This window comes from Chironomus tepperi, unplaced genomic scaffold (genome assembly GCF_022539635.2).
Source record: "Chironomus tepperi strain 1889 unplaced genomic scaffold, CSIRO-AGI_Ctep_v1 contig_427, whole genome shotgun sequence".
NCBI classification, from domain to species: Eukaryota; Metazoa; Arthropoda; class Insecta; order Diptera; family Chironomidae; genus Chironomus; species Chironomus tepperi.
Window position 1 is genome coordinate 514,044 of NW_027226549.1, and position 17,403 is coordinate 531,446.

At 31.5% G+C, this 17,403-nt stretch overlaps 1 protein-coding gene across 6 annotated transcripts in view; it reads left to right on the forward strand.

Annotated features, from left to right (window-relative positions):
* The first annotated feature begins 688 nt into the window (after positions 1 to 688).
* sand (potassium two pore domain channel sandman) overlaps positions 689 to 17,403 on the forward strand; it is a 42,863-nt gene continuing 26,148 nt past the window's right edge. Inside the window, exons 1-2 of one of the 6 annotated variants that reach the window (XM_070649627.1) lie at positions 1,465 to 1,589; positions 1,687 to 1,792. The gene's annotated coding sequence lies outside the window, so the exon portion shown is untranslated. The other 5 variants (XM_070649631.1, XM_070649626.1, XM_070649630.1 and 2 more) reach the window with 5 other exon arrangements.

Here is a 17,403-nt window from a genome sequence, read left to right on the forward strand (position 1 = left end):
ACACAGTAAATATGAAGTCAACTTCCTACGCTAGATAACTGAGGTTGATTTCAGTTCATTAATGAGCTAAGTTCATTACTCAGTAATGATTCTAGGAAGATTCATTATTTACTTCGTTGGTCTTATAGATCATTTGTTATAAATGGTCTTTTTAAGAAAGTACCTACCCTAAAAGAAAGAGAGCATGCTTACATGGCACAGTAATAGCAGTACACTTCCTAAAAATTGTCGTTTATCAGGGCTAATTTGACTATGCATTTATTAAAAGTGTATAATAATGCATTATTAATTGTGGGTCTACATAACAAGATATCTCGTTCTTCAAAAATATTGCGAATAAAATTCAAATTTCTAAGAAATTGGGCAAATCTGTTAAATGCGCTTCCATCTATCATACCTCCTAGAATCCTCCGGACTCTCCTATTCACATAAAGAATGAGCATATCGACGTGATTTAAAAGATGAGAAAGAAAAAAGAATTGTTAAACATCGTCGAAAAGTCAATAGTCGTTAGCTGTTCGTTGTCGTCGTCGTATGATGTTTCGAAATTTTGTTACACACACTCATATTTAGGCGCGCGATTTATGCATGAGACGAGTACGAAATAAGAAAGTAAAGTCAAGAAGAAAAAAACTACTATAAATGCGGTGTGCTCGAAATGAGTGTGGAGATTATAATTTTAAAATAAACATGTAGAATGAAAATTGTATTTTCAAATAAAGATGATGATGGTGGAAAGAAAAATTGTGAATATATGTGAATCCCAGACGATTTTTTCACTCACGAAATAATATTGTGTATGAAGATTATTATAAAAGAAAAGAAAAAAATTTCCTTGAGTTTCGCCACTTCTCACAGAAAAAAAATTCTTTTCCCTTTTTTTATTTTCGCTCTGCCGTCTTTTTTTTCCGTGAGCTCGAAAGCTGAGCTTCAGTATGAATTTTTCATTTTAATAAAATGGATTAAATTGCTTTTCTCGCTACTCGAGAGTTTTTTCTTTCATTTTTCTTACTTTTATTTTATTTTATTTTACCACTGCCGTGTTCAATCTACGCGATCGCGTGCGAAATTTGTGAGGGATTTTTTGTGAAAAATTCAAATTTAAACGATAGTGCTCGACCATATCTCGTAGTGCATGAAAATGAATAAAAATTCAATTGAATTGTGGAATTGTTGTATAATTTTCTAAAAGAAATAATCTTGTGCTGCTTCAATAAGTGTTGTGATTTCTAACCAAGAGGAAAAGAAAGCAAAAAAGATGAATTTTTAATTTTGTGAAATGAGAATAGAATTGAAAATTTCCTCATAAATTCCAACCATCCAGAATTGCGAAACGTGAAATTTCTTTTTTTTTTAAAAAAAAAAGCCAAAAAGAAAATAAAAGAAAAAATTGTGAGAGAAAAGTGAAAAGTGAGTGAAAAAAAAAGGAAAATCTTTTTTGTGCTAGAAGAATTCAATTCCGTCATATTCGGTTCCGCATAGAATAATACATAATTGAAAAGAATGCTTAAAAACGATTGAAATTTTATTTATCAAATCAAATAAAATTTATTGTTATGAGCTTGAATTTGAGGATAAATATTTTTAGGGTGAACTTAACTTTCTCGTCGTTCTTGCTATTTTTATGAGAGAATGAGGAGAAAATTTATTTTCTTTAAAAAAAAAAAATTTGTTTTTGCACGAAAGCCGCGAAACGAAAAAAATCAGCTACAATAATTGCGGAATTTAATATGAAATTTGTGACATATCCATAAATCTTTCTTTCAATACGAAATACTTTATGTATTTTTATGTGCGTTAATTATGGTTCATAAGATCGTAACGAATTACACATGCCAAGACAATAATTAGATTGTCATTGGCAAATAAGCTTATTAAAAAAATACTTTTTTTATTTCAATTTCCTCTTCTTTTTTCTCATACTTATTGACCGTGTGGATGACGAAGATTTAAAGATCTTTTATGATATGGTTTATAATTTGTCGGAAATAATTCATTTGAGGAATCTCATCTTAAATCTTTAATGTAATCTATTTAACGATTGAACTATCAAAAAAAGGGATTATTGCTGCTGAAATCATAAAAATCTACCCATAAATGTTTATTTCAAGGGGTGAGAGCTCTACTCTACTCATTGCAATTTATTGCACTTGACCGTGATTTCACTGAACTTTATTGCAAATTCAGCACTTTTCTCTACTTTAGCGAAATTTATTGCACTTTGTTGCATTTTATTGCACTTTGTTGCACTTTATTGCACTTTGTTGCACTTTATTGCACTTTGTTGCACTTTATTGCACTTTGTTGCACTTTATTGCACTTTGTTGCACTTCATTGCACTTTGTTGCACTTCATTGCACTTTGTTGCACTTTGCTGCACTTTATTGCACTTTTCTCTACTTTGTTGCACTTTATTGCACTTTGTTGCACTTTTTTGCACTTTGTTGCACTTTTCTCTACTTTGTTGCACTTTATTGCACATTTCTCTACTTTTCTCTACTTTGTTGCACTTTTCTCAATTTTGTTGTACTTTGCTTTACTTTGTTGCACTTTATTCTACTTTGTTGCATTTTATTGCACTTCGTCCCTGGCAGAGAAACCAAGCGGTATCGGCGGTATTTGGCGGTATTGTATTTTCTAAGATTTTATCTTTCTGATATTGGAAAACCAAGGTGAGAAATAGCGTTTTCCGGTAGTTTTTCTTCCTGGTGAAAGGAAAGCTATACGAAAATAGTCATTTTCGAGGGTTTTCACCCCATTATAGAAAAGTTTAGACATAATTTGACTTTTCCAAATGTTTGTCACCCTAATATAGAAAAATTGAGACGGAATTAGAATTTTCTTATGGTTTTTCACCATAACATAGGAAAATTATGGCGAAATTTGGCTTTTTCGAGGATTTTTCAAAATGATATAGAAGAAATTGGGTTTTTTAAAAGGTTTTTTACTCTAATATTGCAAAATTTATGCCAAATACAGGTTTTCTGAGATTTTTTTACCCAAAAATAAGAAATATGAGGAAAAATTTTGCTTTTTGGAAGGTTATTCAAATATAAAGCATGTACAGTGCAGTAAATTATCGTAAAGTGTAGTAAAATACAACAAAATGCAGTTAAATGCAATAAAGTAAAGTAAAGTGAAGTGAAGTGCAATAAAGTACAGCAAAGTGCAGTAAAGTCCAATAAAGTGCAGTAAAGTGCAACAAAGTACAGTAAAGTGCAATAAAGTGCAACAAAGTGCAGTAAAGTGCTACAAAGTACAGCAAAGTGCTACAAAGTACAGCAAAGTGCAGTAAAGTGCAGTAAAGTGCAATAATGTGCAGCAAAGTACAGTAAAGTGCAGTAAAGTGCAGTAAAGTGCGGCAAAGTGCAGTAAAGTGCAATCAAGTGCAGTAAAGTGCAATAAAGTACAGGAAGTGCAATCAAGTGCAGTTTAAGTTCTGTAAAGTGCTCTAAGTGCAGATGTTTCAAAATAATGTAAAATTTTTCTGAAGTGTAATTTTTAAATTTGTACAAAATTTTTATTTTTGTGACATATACTATGAATATTTGAGTGTTAAAAAAATGTTTTATAGCATTTCAAAATTTTAAAAATAAGTTTAAAATTGGTTGCACTTTAGTCTGAAACATCTGCACTTGCTGCACTTCAATGCACTTTAGTTGCACTTGATGCACTTTTTTGCATTTTACTGCACTTTATTGCACTTAGTGCACTTTACTGCACTTTACTGCACTTTGTTGCACTTGATTGCACTTTGTTGCACTTTATTGCACTTTGTTGCACTTTATTGCACTTTTCTCTACTTTGTTGCACTTTACTGCACTTTGCTGCACTTTATTGCACTTTTCTCTACTTTGTTGCACTTCGTTGCACTTTATTGCACTTTATTGCACTTTGCTGCACTTTGTTGCACTTTGCTGCATATTTTTGCACTTTTTGAGGAGCTCTCACCCCTTGGTTTATTTTATTACTTTTTCAATATTTAAAAGTTTTAAAAAAATTCGAATTTGTTTATTATGAGAGAGAAAATCAGATTTTAGTTCCTTTCCCTAATGGAACTGTTGCTAACTAGACTTTCCATCGATTGATGAGATATTTTAGGGCACGTTCTGGAGAAATCAGTTAAACGTTGGTCCAGCTATTAAGAAGACACTATGACAAGTTGTCGATTCGGGTTCATGGAAACAGTTTTGGCACTGTGGATGCAATATACTCATTTTTTCAATTTCAAGACACGTTGCTTCAAATGATTCACGTGTGATTCATAGTACTTCTTGCATTTTCAAGGTCTATTTTTGCACTAAGAGTTCATCAACTTTATCATCGTGTTACACATCATAACGATGACGATGCATATAAAAGCATTTGGTAAAACGTGGTGATGACCGTCATATCATGGTATTATTTTAAAATATCATCTTATTACGGTCATGTGACCTTCATTACGAATGCTGTTTCATTGCAATTGTCATGATGATCATTCGGGTATTGAATCTATTTATTCTGTAGATCTTTCATAGATTTCTCTATCCTTCGAAGCCTCTACTAGTTATGGATATTAAGGGCACTAATTTCACTACTAAGGAATATATCGGTCTTGCTTGGAATTATGCTTTTCATGAAGCAAATTATCACACTTAAATTATCACAATTTCATGAAATAATTTAAAGTTTCAACTATTGGGATTTTAATCTAAGTTTTGTCAATATTTCAATTAAATATAGGTCTTTAATTAAATTGAGATAATTTAATTAATTTTAAGACAAGAATTAAATCTAGTAAAATTGTTTTGACTTAAATACTGTCCCGAATAGAACAAGTTGGTTGATCGCCCGGAGAATGTGAATCAGAGTCACACCGGTCTGGGGCTATATCATCTTTTCCTGACTTAAACACTGAGCTAATTTTAAAATAAATCTTGCAAAAACTGATTTCATTACAGTTTTTATATCAATCTACAATCTCAAAAACAGTCGTAATTGAAGTAAAAACTAGATACAGTCCAAAGTCCACTAATGATCATCATATAATCAAACATTGAAAGATGTTTAACCAACAAAAAGTCAATAAATATTTGATCAATAAAGCAATGCCAAATGTTGAAAGTTTATATCAAAAATGTTCAAAAATTTTCAAATAAAAAAGAGATACAAATGTTTCCTCATATGATGATATTAAATCTCATCTGATTCACTTTACTACGATTTTAATTACACGGAAATGTCTATCTTGAAACACACTCAATGTATCGTTATTTTAAAAGGAAACAATAAATAAAATGTGAAATATTAAGTATCAAAAAAAGAAAAAAATCATCAAAAGCAGTGTTTTGGATGTAAATCCATGCATTGCCACAGCTAAATTACCCCAAACCATAATATATCACACACACTTGTCTCGTTTATGAAATTTATTTATGTGGATGACTCAATTGTTTGACATTTTTTCTTCTAGATTTTCTTACAATATTTGATCTCATATTTTTATACATTTTATTTCACTAAAGTTCTTCTTCAGTTTTATATACTTAATGTTACAACCTTTATGGGTAAATCAGACATTTTTTTGACATCAGTGGGTGCTCTTTGATCAGATACGATTTTCAACGATCGTTTGCGATTCTTTTCGGTTATTTAATTTTTAAAACTTTTTTTTTTTTTGACAGAAATGTGATAATAATTTATGAGGTTTTATGAGTGCTTGGCTACGGTGGGTGGCTGTAAGACCGGAGATCTAGTGGTGTAATAAATTTTAATGTGGAATATTCAGTGTCTTGTTTGGAATTTTTATATTTGTTTTGGATTATTAATTTTGTGAGGGCACAAATGAATTATCGTTATTGTACAACAACATAACCAGCGAGAGACCACGAATAGAATCAAGTTCATAGTCCGTTGAAGACCATGAGACTCAGCGTCTTTTTGTTCCATTCAATTAGAGTCATTTATAACCAAAGCTCGGAGTCGACTCAGATTTTGAAACTAAATTTATAAAACAAACCCTTGCTCCTCATGTGAGATATGACCATATCATAACACACTCAGTTCTAGATAGTTCTAGACCTGCCAAGAACTTAGATTTGCTCATTGATTATTGCAGTCTTTAGAGTTAGAGCTCCTGATTCTGAATTCTGAGTGACCAGGAAGGCGAATTCTGCAATATTTTATTACCAATTCTAACTAAGATAAAGGTGTTATTAGAAAAGAGGGAGGGGGTTTTTAGGGGGTTTGAGCCTCTCATATTTTACACAAATTTGAAACATTGTTATGAAAAATCAACCTAAATTTTCTAAAATTTGCAAATTAATTAATCACATAATTCCAGACACCCCAATAATCCCTCACTCAAAATAACCCTCAAAAATCAAAAATTTTAATTATCCTAAAATAAAACTCAAAAAATTTATATGAACATAAATATTTAGTCATAAACTTCTCCTTCAAATATATTCATGTGAAATGAAATCAAATGAGATGTTTCAATGATTTTGGCAATAAAGTTTGATATTTATGTCCGAATGGCTTAATATTCCCATTATGTCTAACAATATTGAGATTTTTGATAGTTTCTTTTTTTTGTGATAAACTTTTCTCTTCATTTTGGGACATTTTAAATATTCAATGAAGTGATTCATTCTTATTTTATGGATTTGTTCTGTATTTTAGATACATTTGTCTGTCAATTTAAAGTCTATTAGAGAAACTCTTTTCGTTCTTTTGTTTCATGGATTTATAATTGAATAAATGTTGTGGGATTTTGTGTACAAGAATCAATAAAAACTAAAACATTTCATTTCCGCACAGAGGAATTGCATCATATTTTTAGAATACAAAATTTATAAACATAAAATCAATGAATTACGAAACCCTGTCATGTTTGTGTTTAAAACTAAAATAAACTAACGTAAATTATTTAAATTAAAATTTTATGTTTTTTTGGGGTTTTAAAATCGTCAGTATAGGGCAATAGCGCGTGTTAATTGACCAACTTTGACTAAAATATTTCACTATGCGCTAATAATTTATGACATCTAAAAATTGATATTTCTGTAATAATTTAGGACGGAGTGTCAACATTGACATATTTAGGATGTATTTTTTTCGTGAAGTGTTTTCGAAATATTTTAATTAATTTTCATTAAAATTCTAAATAAAAATTTAATTTATTAAATTTGAATGTTTGCTGGTTTTGAATATTACAGCAGCTCCAAGGGTACTACAGCAAGACAAAAAACTGGGGCTACTCAAAAAAAGAGGGGGTGATGGAAAAATAGGTAACTTGTACCCCAAAAGCACGCTGTATATACCCTTGGTAGCCTCCCAACAATTTGTAAAAAGGAGAAAGGATGAAAGGGTTGCATAACCCCAAAACGACCATTGGTAGTCTAATAGCCATCTGTCATAAAAGGAGAGAATGGAAAGAAGGTTTGACCCCCAAACGCACGCTTAATATATCTACATTTACTTACTCACCTACTTGGCTGTACAGGTAAATTGTGATTCATGGCTTCCTTGTGATCTCGCCTGAAACTGGCCTTATAGATGGCTTTTGCTAGTCAAATTCTAATACCAAATGAATTGATTGGTAGCCATTTAACCATCTGTCAAGAATGGGGAGGAGGAGAGAAGAGGAAAGGGAGTTTGACCCCCAAATGCCCCTCTGAATACGGCTCTAGTAACCTCATAACCATCTGAAAATCAAGAAAAATTTCAATTCTCTCAATCAACAAATCAAAAAAATTTCAAACTCATCCATCCAACCCAAAAAATTTATTCAAAAATTAAACTTAATTATACATCTATTAAAATTAATTGATAAAAAATTTTATACTGTCCGAGTAATTTGTTTTCCTCACAACTTACCGGCTACAAAATTTCTCATATTTTCATAACTCAAAAGAAAAATTTTTGTGAAATATATTACGAACATTTCATCAAACAAATGAACATTTTCACTTCATATTTCTCATATTTTTTTGTGTTTTTGTGTGTCGAGGAAATATTTTTAATTCATTATTTTGTTGATACTATATGACAGAGTTGTTGTGTGAGGATTACAGGCTGTCATGATGGAATATCAAATAAAGTTGACATTTGGTGTCAACATATGATGTATGAAGAGGAACTGTGGACGTGATAAAGTTCATATGTTAATAAATTTATTGAATTTTGATGTTTTTCACTCAAATTAAGGGCATTGACTTTAAAATGAGTAAGCATGTAGTGTAAAAATGACAAAAATTCAACCTTCAGGCTGGTGTGACTCTCAAAATCACTCTGTTGCTAAAAACAATTTTCTTTGTCATTTTTGGGGCCAACAGTAATCCAATGAGATGTGGAACAAAGCGGTCACCGTCACTTGCATTGAGAATAATACAATTTTAATGTTCATGTGATATATAAAAAGACACATAAAGGCATTAAAAATCACGACAAGTTTTATTACCACTCATTTGTTATCAATATAGGGTCATCGTAAAGCTTCATATAATCCCAATCTATAAATTTTCAAAAATACAAAAATAAAGCAAAAAATACACACAGCATTGATGCGAGAAAAGTGTGTTACAAATTTCATTTTGCTTATGCCTTATGTTGTTGTGTGTGACTCGATGTTAAGGGACTTTACTATTCCCAAATTTCTTAGATAAATGAAAGAAGAAGGAAGCGAGAAATCTGAACAATCAACTTTAATAATGTAGTGTTACTGGTATATGTGTGTGGTTTTGTGGGAAAAAAACAGGAGGAAGTTCTTTTAGTGCAATTAGGTTAGTCAGATGCATTAACAAGCATTTAAGTAAATTTATGATTCAAATACACGTATTGAGCCTTAGCATAACATGGATGCGCTATGATATTCACTGCCAAACATCAAAATGACGGATAAGAGCCTAGATGGTAATGTTACGGCATTATGCTGCTCATTAAGGTAGTGCTGGTACTGAGATTCAGTAAAAGCTACTCTGAAGCCATCATAAACCACAAATTCACAACCAACCATGCATGAAATCGCCAAAATGACCCAAAACATCCCATATTTCAACACATAGATGCTTTAAAAAAAATAGACAAAGACAGAGAATATGGCGCTTTATGTGACATCTGAATCCGACACAATCATCTCTCTCGTCGTCTGAATCGGACTATTGAATGAAAATATTTATTTTATTTCTTCTTCCTCAAGCTGACTCTGCTTGCTCTACTGCTTCTCATATTTTTTTATCTCTCAATATTTCTAAATAAACGCTCAGTGCTTGGCTTCAAGCTACTGATGATATTGAAAACACATGCTGCATTCATACTCACCATTGCTACATATCATTTTCATATGAAAAAAAGTCTCTTTAACTTTTATTTTTTTTGCTATTTTCATTTTCACATCCTTTTGATCTGATAAATTAAATTTAGTACGGCTTACATATCTACATGTCAGCAATGTCGGCCCTTATTTTATGAATCAACGTAAATGATAAAAACAAACTTTTGGCGGACGATCGTTTACACATGATATTATTTTTAGACATATTAATCTAAGTTGTGACTTCTCGCTTCAATCTTTGATTGATTGTCAAGGAAAAGTCTAGATCAGAGACCTTTAAATTAAACAAAATTTGCAGTATGTGTTGTATTTAAAGGTTAATCGTCTAGGGATGAATATGAAAATCTATCGTGGTGGGACTGCATGCTGTGGGAAATTGATGTAGTTGAAAATGTTGTTTATACTTTGCTAAATTTATTATACTGAATATTTTTTGTGATTTTGTCATTTGTTTGTGTAGAGTGGTGAATGTCAAATTCCCGAGGAGCACAATGCAATCAATAGGATATCGCTTCGTTGTCTTATTAATGACAAGACGAGAAGGCAACTTAATGGCACCACAAATGTTGTTTTTGATCTATTTTTCTGGTTAAATATGAAATTTTCTCAATAATGCCATTCTGGATGTGTATAGCCATGTAAAGACGCATTCTGTTTGAATCAAACAGTCTGAACTGTACAATACATTCGCTAGGAAATTGATCAATCACCTTATTGACGGTAAAACATCGAAATAACGAAGAAATGTACTGATGGCACTAAGACGATAATCTTTGGTCCTCATTGAGAACTCCTCATTATATTATGGCGAAAATGAAACATAAAACAGTATGCTGCTCGGGTATGATATCTTGATGCACTAGAAAACAATATATCAAACTGTGTGTGCTATCATAAGATCTTGGCACTCAGACAAAGTTTCAAATTTTGATTTAAAATGTTCATATCACTAAGTGATCATGTGTTCCTTTTGTCTACTGAGTTATGTTGTCTGTGAAATTCACTTTTGATTGTCTCGCGCATTTGTTATCATTCAATTTTTATATTATAATGTCGTGAGCATTGTGCGTGTCCTTGTCATTTTGACAACATTCCGATGACTGAGAGACCAGTCTCTCATAGGAATTGAATCCAAGAGTTCCCAAAAAGTGTTACAGATATCTTGTCTGTTTCCAAGCCAAGCGTCAATAGAGGCCTTACAATTGCACTAATAGATATGTCTAAATATGACTCGATACCTCAGATTCTACTCCGCTTAGTCACCATACCCAGTCATCGTCTGCTTATTTTGATTAATAATCTTGCAACAGTCTTCATCAAGTCATCAAATGTCACCTTAAATGAATCACTTTGTAAAACAATGAGTAGCAGAACAGCTATGCAATAAATTGGCATAAGAACCTATCCTAATTAAATTATTACGCTTGTGTTTTGTTTTTCACATATTTTTAAAAGATGTTTCACTTAAATTCTTTCTTACATACTTCAAATCAAATCTAATTAAGAAATTTTCCTTTTCTCTTGATTTTAAAAAAACAGGCACAATTTTTTTACGTGCTGAGATTTTTTGCTTCTTTCTCGTCTGTAAAACGACAACAAACAAAAGAATATGAAGATGACAAAAATCTCTCCCATCTAATTAGTATGAAAGAAAAGACAGAAAAAATTAATGTCCCTTTTCTATTCTATAACCCCACAATATACTGAATCTAACACAATATTCATGCTTAATGTTCAAATTTATTACGTCTGTCTTGTCTCTTCATTAAGTTAAATTGAGCTTAACTGACTACATATTATGAGTAAATTACAAAAGAAAAAGAAAAAAAAATTACAAAAGTCCTCGTGTTATTGGTCGAGGGACTTAAGCGCATTTTTGTCCCAGCGATCAGTAATTGATTAAAAAGTCACTTCCAGACCTCAAAAACAAAATCCAGTAGGATTCTGGTCACTTCCAGACCTAAAACACAAGATCCAGTAAGATCCAGTTCACTTCCAGACCTAAAACACAAGATCTAGTAAGATCCAGGTCACTTCCAGACCAAAAACACAAGATCCAGTAAGATCCAGTTCACTTCCAGACCAAAAACACAAGATCCATATAAAACTTCCACAAATTTAAGAACTTAATCATTTAACGGATTTTCATAATTCAAACTTCATAACGGTCAAAAAATTCAAACATTGTTCAGAAAACACTGTAAAAACATCGACAAACATTGAAAAACACTGTAAAACAATGAAAAAACGTGTTGTTGTTTTTGTTGTTGTTGTATATGAAAACGAAAAATTGTTAATTATAGTATTTATGCTTTGATTTAAAACTTTTAAATGCCCGGGGCGCCAATAACTTTATAAAACTGATCTTTTAAAACCATTCCGAGCTCTCTACGATGTCTAGATAAAAAGTTTTTAATGACAGCCGAACGAACGACCGAACATTGTGTCTTATTAAGCTACCTTTTTGAAAAAAATTTCAAAAAATACTTTATCTTTTAAAAAAACTAGTGTGTGCTATCATTAGATCTTTTGTATAGCACTCAGACAAAGTTTGATAAAATTCAAATTTTGATTTAAAATGTTCATATCACTAAGTGATCATGTGTTCCTTTTGTCTACTGAGTTATGTTGTCTGTGAAATTCACTTTTGACTGTCGCGCGCATTTGTTATCATTTAATTTGAAATTCTGTTTTGTCTTGAGCATTGTGCGAGTTCTTGTCATTTTGAATACATTCCTATGACTGAGAAATTAGTCTCTTATAGAAATTGGACCTAAGTATTCCCTAAAAGTAATACAGATACCTGGTCTGTTGCCTAACCACTTGGCCACAGAGGCCTTACTCTTACTAAATAAGACTCGATACCTTACAAACCATTCAGCACAGTCACCATACCCAGGCATCGTCTGCTTATTTTGATTAATAAACTTACAACAGTCTTCATCAAGTCATCAAAAGTCATCCAAATGAATCACTTTGTAAAACAATGAGTAACAGAACAGCTATGCAATAAATTGGCATAAGAACCTATCCTAATTAAATTATTACGCTTGTGTTTTGTTTTGTTTTTCAGATATTTTTAAAGATGTTTCACTTAAATTCCTTCTTACATACTTCAAATCAAATCTAATTAAGAAATTTTTCCTTTTCTCTTGATTTTAAAAAAACAGGCACAATTTTTTTACGTGCTGAGATTTTTTTCTTCTTCTCGTCTGAAAAACGACAACAAACAAAAGAATATGAAGATGACAAAAATCTCTCCCATCTAATTAGTATGAAAGAAAAGACAGAAAAAATTAATGTCCCTTTTTCTATTCTATACCCCCACAATATACTGAATCTAACACAATATTCATGCTTAATGTTCAAATTTATTACGTCTGTCTTGTCTCTTCATTAAGTTAAATTGAGCTTAACTGACTACATATTATGAGTAAATTACAAAAGAAAAAGAAAAAAAAATATACTTGAATATGTGAGGATATGGAAGTAAATACAGTGTCTTATGGCACGTGTATGAAAGGCTTGCTCCTATCCATACATGTCGTTCCATTACTAGCTATCTTAAATATGATCAGCATTAATGGAATAATAAAAGCTTCTGGATCATTAGTTTTTATTTACTAGGCGGTTATTCCGGCATATTTAATGTTCTGAAGTCAATTTCTCATCTGCTTATTCTGATAATATTTATACTCGCACACATCCTGCTTATGGATGCATGAATATTAATCGACTTTTTATTTCTATTTGTATGAATAATTTTCATTATTTTATCACTTTCGTGCACTTGAGCTATTAAAATCTTTGCAAATAAATTTTCAGTTTTTATTAATGTTCGGATGAGCTTTTTGGTTCAATATTTTACATCCATTTGATTAGTTTCTTGATTAATAAATCATATAAAATTCATTAAACTTGATGGATATTTAACTGCTGATGTGTACTTGAAAGATGTGAGTTTTTGATGGTCTAGAAGTGGGTTTTACGTCAGATTTTTAAGTTTCATGGATTGAGCAATAAAAGATCAGTGATGTAACTGTGTGCTGATCAGGGCAGAATTTAAATTTGGAAGGGAGATGGCATTAGGTTGGAATGATGTCAGATTATTAGCTATTTTTCACAATATACCTTAGAATTACCTACATTATATGCCTTTAAGACAGTTTTTAAGAATTTTTTAAGAAGTGCTTCTCAAACTCTGACCTCAACGTGATAAAAGCTTTAGGTCTGTTCCGAGTGACTTTACGCATAACTTCTTAGTATGCTCAGTGCAATAAGAGTGACTATAATCATTTTAAGCTCTAGTTACACTACCCTCTAGCATATCTCATGTATCACTTTACATCTCAACAAACAGCATCACCAAATCCATAAGTAGATAATAAAGCTTTCAATGTATCCGATTTAAAGTAATTTTCATGTTAGATGCTGAAATTTCAAATACTTTTGTCGAAATACTTAATGGATATCTGACTAATAAATGTCTAACAGTCCATAATTCTTTCTATGAATCAAGTCACACATAGTTTGGATTTTTGTATGTTCCCATATTTTCCCATTTATCCAATGAACATATAGACATAACATGCTGAGGACATGATCACAAGTATGCTCACAAAATTGAGTATGGTCAATTATATTGATTATATTGGTCAGTTGATTATATTGGATAATAATATTGGTCAATTTACTCATATGGAGGCTCATTTATTTGAGTATGTTCATTGTCTGTTAGAATGATCAGTCAAAATGAGTTTTGGATCCTAAAACTTGGCAAACAATGATGGCTTTACGCAAAAATTGATCATCAAATAATCTAAAATATGCAGAGATTACAAAAATAAATTTGTAGGCTTAAGGCTCTCAGAACAATCTCCAAAAAGAGTCTCTAAAGTTCAAGGATATCAGAATATATTAAGATAATTTTACATTAAATTGCGTCTCACAAAAACATTCATTAATTTTGTAAACAAACAAAAAAATTACCACCGCGACTCAAACCACACAAATATAAAATTTAATTCTCATTACCAAAGACTGTTGCACCTTATGGTTCAGAGTTGAGATTTGCTCACTAATGATTATGATAATGTTGATGGTTATGTCTTAGAAAGAAGACTCTAATTTGCTTCGAGTGTCTTCTTAGAAGTCAAAACTTTGATCTTCTTTACACATTTTTTTTATCAAAAATAACAATCATTTTTGTGTTGTGTCCTTCACAGAAGAATAAAGCTTTATTGCTTGTAAAAAAAGATTATTTTTTGAATACATTTAGTTATTAAAGGAAGAAGATATTTTTTATTAAATTTGTTGATTCTGTTTTGGTTCGGGTTCGTTTACTTTTAAGATTTGAAGAGAAGTTTACAATTTTCTGAAAAATTTTTAATTGGATAGAAAATGTTTCCTAGTGATGTGCGTTATCTAGAAGTTTCTACTCATTTTAGGTATGTAAGGTTGATGAGGGCACCATATTCAAGATCTTGGTACCGTCCAGAATAATTCATTTTCTACAATACCGGAAATTCGGCTGCAATTTCGTCTTATATTTGTATATTATTAACCAGAAAAGCACATAGCGTAGATATGCTCGATAATCCAGTTGCAGTCCTACTTGACTCTATTCTAGGGTGCAACCGTTCATGTTTGAAAGCAACTGAGATACTAAAAATTGGAAACAACATAATTTGAACAGAAAACTCTTGAGTTACTTACTTATTTACTTACAAGAACCATGCTCCGATGTGGAGCCTAGGTTTCTACAAAACGCCTTCAATCTGTCTCTGTTGCTGTCTTTATCACACAGTTTGTATATATTTTCCGTCTTTGCATCTAACTGAAATTCTTTTAAAACCATCGTAAGTCATGTTGCTTGAGTCTTACTCTAGTTGCCACACCAAATTAGTGTGAAAAGTCTTGTAGATTTGGTATTGGTAATTGGCAGGCGGAAGCCGGCGATAGAACCAGTTATAGGCGACATCTGCGAGAGGCCATAGATCACAGTTGATATGTACGGCCATCGAAGTAAGTAAGTGAGCCTCGTAGATTACTAAAGAGAGACACTAAATTGCTATACAATATGATAGAATTTATTCGATAATATCAAGGCAGTATCAAGGGTTCAAAACTATTAAATCAATGCTTATAATTTTGACAAATTCCACAACCTTATTTGAAATCATTTGCTATACCTCCTCTCACTCATATTTCTGTGTAAACCTGTTAATGGTCCATTAAGTTTATCCGGACATTAAAGGTCAAAAAATCGATAATATCTGTGTTTAAACAAGCCATGAATTCATAAATACATACCCATGCTCAGCCAAACGGATATTTATATTATATGAACTTAGATCTTATATTCCTTTGAGCTTCAGTAATTATGAGAAATGAGCGTAGATTATAATCTAGTACATGTACAGATTTGTGTTTATCTACAGGTAAAATAAACAGACATGACTTACGTTCTAATTATTTTATCTTTGCTCACTTTAACAAGAAATCATATTAATTTATCCAAAAAAAAAATGATTCCAATATTTTAATTAATGAACATGTACAGCAATAACACACAAAATCCATGTCATAAAATTAATTAAATCATATTTTCTTCTGTTTCCACGATTCCGTTGGTACGGAAAAATGCTCTAACCCATCATACATTTTTCTCCCGATTATTCTTGTCAAAACACGGTACTTACAGGCTACAAAACAAACGAAATATTTTTTTTAGAAAAGCAAACAACTTTTCTACATAAAAGAAAAAATAATAAAATCACACGAATGATGTTATACATCTTTTTGAAGCACAAAAAAACATTTAGATCATCAACTTTAAAAAAAAAATTCATGACACAGAATGGGGGCTCTCTTCTTTATGCACGATTCTTACTTTAAGATTTCCTCATCAATATGAGTGGCTGACTGGCAATTTATGAATATATGTGTTTATTATTAGCTCATCATTATTGGGCATGGGTTAAATTTAGAATGCTATATTTTGTCATGATGATTATGAAAATGAGTATAAAAAAAGAGAATAAAGATGATGCTGTAGATTTGAATGAGATTAACATTATGACGCATTTCGTCAAGTGGAATTGTATGAGATATTTTCATTTGGCATTTCAACATTAATGGAAATTTTAGTTTTATGGATTGCGTAAACAAGTTGAGTTTATAGTTTCATTGAGATTTCGTAAGAGGAAATGAAGGGGATTTGGAGCAATATTGTAGGATTGTTGGATGAGTGCCTTTTGATACGTAATAAGGAAGGAGGCGGTTTTACCCTTTTTGAAAAATGCAGCCTCCTTTTTCGCCCTAACTTATCTTCAAAAAACTTCTTGATATCCCCATTCATGTTATCTTTCACTCTATAGATTTATGACAAATAAATGCTTAAATAATCACTTCCTTTGTCCTTTGTCTAGAAGTACCTTTTGATAATTTTGAAAGCAAACTACTTACTTCCTTGACAACAGTGCACGAGGGTCCAGTGCCGCCTGTAAAAATGTCACAGTTCTATCATTTGAAACCTTCTGCAAGTTCGGACGGACGGATGGACTTTACCGTCCTTTTCATCAAATCCAATTTAGGAATTTCTAATACCAAATTCTAATTCCCAGTAATTTCGCATCTTGGCTCACCCATGAGCTATTGGATCTACCACGAGAATATCAAAAGTCTTGCAAAAGTCCACATTTATTTCTAGATATTTCTTGATAAAAGCCAATCCATCTCTTGACAGTACTTAGGCAAAAGTATATTTCGGAGCTGGCAGCACCATTAGATAGACTCCATTTGTAATCTAGTGGGGTCAAACTGCCAGAGTCCTGTCAACACTGGCATATTTCTTTAGGCATGCTTAAATTTTTGTCTTCTGTACAAAATGTGAAGATGTCACCAACTCTGCCATATTTCCATATGCATGCCATCAACAAAAATAAATCATTATAATTAGTTGGACATTTTGAAAATGTCATCGAACCTTTCACAATAAATATTTCAGCTAAATGAGAATATGTACATTCATCTCAGTTTTCGTTCTTTTAATAAATTTTCCTCACTCGAATTTCTTTATTCAA